Source organism: Lathyrus oleraceus, chromosome 6 (assembly GCF_024323335.1).
Source record: "Lathyrus oleraceus cultivar Zhongwan6 chromosome 6, CAAS_Psat_ZW6_1.0, whole genome shotgun sequence".
Lineage (NCBI taxonomy): Eukaryota > Viridiplantae > Streptophyta > Magnoliopsida > Fabales > Fabaceae > Lathyrus > Lathyrus oleraceus.
Genome location: NC_066584.1, coordinates 340,418,421 through 340,423,129, shown reverse-complemented (window position 1 = coordinate 340,423,129; position 4,709 = coordinate 340,418,421).

Below are 4,709 nucleotides of genomic sequence, written 5' to 3'. Positions count from 1 at the left end.
AAAATTGGCTCACACGTGGTTGTTAGGTGGGAGATGAACCTTGCAATGTAGTTCAACCTCCCTAAGAAACTATGGACTTGCTTCTCCGTTCTTGGCTCTGGCATTTCCTGTATCGCTTTTACTTTGTCGGGATCCACCTCAATCCCTTTTCCGCTAACAATAAAACCCAGCAATTTTCCCGATCTCACCCCGAAAGTGCACTTGTTCGGGTTAAGTCTCAGTTTGAATTTCCTCAAACGCTCAAACAGTTTCTGCAAATTCAACAAATGTTCTTCTTCTGTCTGAGATTTGGCAATTATATCATCAACATAAACCTCGATTTCATGATGAATCATATCATGAAACAGAGTTACCATAGCTCGTTGATATGTTGCTCCGGCATTTTTCAGACCAAATGGCATCACCTTGTAGCAGAAGGTGCCCCATGGGGTTATGAAAGTTGTCTTTTCCATGTCCTCTGGTGCCATCTTGATTTGGTTATAGCCAGAAAAGCCATCCATGAAGGAGAATACCAAGAACTGAGCTGTATTATCCACCAAAACATCGATGTGAGGTAATGGGAAATCATCTTTAGGGCTAGCTCTGTTCAGATCCCAGTAGTCGACACACATCCGTACCTTTCCGTCCTTCTTAGGTACTGGGACGATGTTCGCAACCCATGGCGGATAATTGGTGACTGCTAGAAACCCTGCATCCAACTGCTTTTGCACTTCTTCCTTTATCTTGACAGCCATCTCTGGTCTTGTTCTTCTGAGCTTCTGCTTGACCGGAGGACAACCTTCTTTGAGAGGCAAGCGGTGTACCACGATGTCTGTGTCCAGCCCAGGCATGTCCTGATAAGACCAGGCGAAGATGTCAACGTATTCTTGCAGCAATTCAATCAGCCCTTTCTTCACATTATCTTCCAAAGCAGCCCCTATTTTGATTTCTCTCTTGGCGTCTTCGGTGCCGAGATTAATCACTTCAACAGACTCTTGATGCAGTTGAATAACCCTTTCCTCTTGTTTTAATAACCTGGTAAGCTCTTCAGGGAGTTCACAGTCTTCATCACCCTCTTTTTCAGCTTGAAAGATTGGATTTTCAAAGTCGAAGCGAGCCATAGCAGAACCGTTATCAATAGGATCCGGTGACGTGCATTTGCATGAGTGATGGTATGTGCTTATGAGTGTGAACAAGAAGTGAAAACTAAACAAAACATTGCCATTTTTTTTATTTTGAAAAACTGCAAAAATAGAAAGACAGGGAACGAAATATTTGAATGCAAAAATACGTCCTTTATTTATGATAAAAAATGTGAGTGTCACATAGATGGGCCCTACAATGAGTCATTACGCCCTGGGCGGAACGTAAGACTTGGATATGCATGAATAAACAAAGAAAATTACTCTTCAAGAAGAGTGACTTGGATAATCTCCTCAGAAGACCAATTGTTGAGAACTTCACCTGGGATCCTCGGACGCACCCAGTTGTCAATGTCACAATCCCTATCCCCATCTTCTTCGTCGACTGCAGAGACTTGACCATACTGAATGATGCCAGCACTGGAGAAAGTGATCGGCCTCTGATGAGTCTGAGGCATTGAAGTACACACATCCGAAACGTCGGAATCCATTTCAGTTACATCATGGATTACAGAATCAGTAGGAACAACATCTGTGAATTCATTAGTAGCATCTTCAAACCCTTCTCCCTCAACCCCTTCCATAGACTCTTGGACAGACAAATCTTTAACTTGGAGGATACCTTTGTCGAGCAAGGCCTGGATACCCTGTTGTAGCTTCAAACAACCTCCACTCTGAGTAGCACAATCCAAACAACCCATTCCCACAACCGGGGAAAACATCGGCCTTCAGCAAGCATCCTTTGATATCCAACAATGGAGTCTTCAACTTCAACACATCCTTAATGGACTTGGCTTTTCCCTCTATCATATTAACATTTGCACCACCATGCTGGGGCATGGGATTGTTGACGACATTCGGAGCCGGTGCAAGGTCGATGGCCTTTGAATCTATGAGGTCTTGAACTACGTGCTTAAAAGCTTTGCAGTTCTCAATATCATGGCCATGTGCCCCAGAGTGGAAGCTACACCTAGCGTTGGCGTCGTAACCCACCGGAAGTCTACCAACAGGAGGAGCCAGAGTGCGTAATTGCACAAGTTGTAGTTGTTGAAGACTAGAAAGCAACTGAGCGTACGACATTGGAAGGGTGTCGAAACGCCGGTCCATCATCCTTTGCCTCTGTTGATAAGCGGGTCTGTTACCCGGTTGTTGCTGCTGTTGATACTAAGCTGGTTGACGTTGTGATTGTTGTTGTTGTAGTGGCGCTGCAGCTGGAATGGTCACCCCTGCGGCAGTACCTGTTATGCAAGACATGCTAATGAATATGCAAATGCAATGACATGTTTATCAATTCCAAAGGTATTCTACCCCCTTGATTCCAGTCTCACATTTGATAAACAGTGTAAGAAAAGACTAAGCCGTTGATGAGAACCAAGAAAATTCCAACTAGAATCAAGTGGAAGATATAAACCCCACAGAAATGGATAAACATGTGTGAATGATTATGAATGCAAAATGATGTGATGCAAAATGATGTGAATGCAGTGCAGTGGCATGTCAATCAGGATTGCTGTATCTACTTGAACATCTGTCAGGTTGCACTGTCTGGAGAGAAATTAAGAGTACACCAAACAAAGGTCATGGGGTGGATCATGTTATCCTTAATATCAATCACCCATTTTGGTGGATTATGGTTTACACCTTATCAATACCCGAGTTTCATTGATATTAAGGATACCTGATCAGATCAACCATGAATCAAGGGTTTGTCGCAAGTCACGAGCATGGAGTTTAGGTTAAGAACCACCCAAAAGGAGTGTACTAAGGTTTAAACCTGCCAAACATGTTCTACAAAAGGTTCCCATAGTCATAATCCCATCTTTCGGATATTATCAGAGGAACGACTACTCGTATTCCAACAATATTCTCAAGAGAGACTCTTATGAGTGTAGTATCGCGTAACAATCGTATCAAATCTTACATTTGAACGACTTTCGCACTACCTCCTACGAATAGGCCAAGATGGGTTAGGTAAACTAAGGTCCTTGGCTTCTTAGGTCTATATTGGAACAAGTAATGTCTAACCACAACTTACTTATGTGACATTATTGATCTCAACATGACCTCCACCAGGTGAATGGGCTTGCAAGTCAACTCGCTAAGGAATACTCCACACAAGTTGACAGGACTATGCCATTCTCCTATCTTAAGTGCACTCGAGTTCGGGTATAGAACTCATCTCACAAAGATCACCAAGCAGCCATAGCCAACCAACAGATACAACAATGATATGTACACAATGCAATAAGGTAAAGCAGGTAAATAAATAACTGTACAAAAGCATGAACACCCAATAAACAAACAAACTACAAAAGCTAGGAGGGACTCGCTTAGGGAAGATGGACCAACAAGAGGTCAACTTCTTAAAGGTCCCCAACAGAGTCGCCAGCTGTCGCAACCTGAAAAATACAGTGCGAAAAAAAACAACCGGCGAAAGAAAAAGAGAGGAGAGTCGCCACCGTGTGTTATTCATCCCAAAGGAGGGAAAGGAAACGCTCGAAGTAAACCTGAAAAAGGAAAGGACAAGACGGGGTCTCGCAACCAAATCTTGGGTTCGGGAGTCGGTTATGCGAAGGGAAGGTATTAGCACCCCTACGCATCCGTAGTACTCTACGGGATCCACTTTTGTAGTTCTTGTCTAAAGGGTGTGGGTTTATCTTGTGCTGTTTGCCAAAAGAAAAGGGGTTAAATGAAAAGGACTCGCGCGGATGTCGCATCCACTGCATACGTATCTCATCTGAATATGAGAATCAGAGTCTTCGTAGCTCGGCTGACCTATGGGTTAGGGGTAATTGTGCTCGCTAAGACATCGCGTCTTATGCCTACGTATCTCATCTGGAATGAGAATCAGAGCAAGTCGTAGTTCGGCTAACTACGGGGTTATGGATTGGGTTTTGGACGAACGACGTTACTACGCAATCTACCGGATGCTCGACCTTTGGAGACTTACTCGCCTGTAGTAGAAGGAGTAAACGTGTTGCTTTGGGTTTTAGGGTTTGGGATGCTCGAGGGCAAAAAGGCAGTCCTTGACGAAGGAACCGCGCTACCTGCAGGGATATGAATACAAAACACAAAACATGTATCTCAAAGTAAAATGCCACCAAGGGGCTCAAACATTTCCTCCTATCGAGGTCTTCCAGCTAAGAAAGCGATAAAGTATGAGAAAGGGAAAAAATTACCACACGGATAAAGATCCGAAGCTATAGCAGTTAAAGGGGCAAGAAACCCTGAAATGTCTCCAGCTGGACCGTCAAAGGAAATCAGTCAACACGAATAATCAAAATAAAACTCCAGGGGGTATCCCACAAATAAAGTGGGAAACCACGCGAGTGTCTCTACGAAAGCCATGTGAGCCCTCACAAAACTCGATAAAGGGTTAGAGCAGCAGGACGAAATCAAGAGAAAACAATGCCATGGAAAGACAAGACAGGTTAGAATAAACAAAATAGGGTAACCCAGAGTTGCCCCTAAATCAAAATGTAACCACATGAATAATTCCATCAAAATTCACAAAAGGCTCACAAAAAAGGTATCAAATTCACCCATAATACCTCATACATTTAGAGCATTCAAATAAAAGGCATAAAG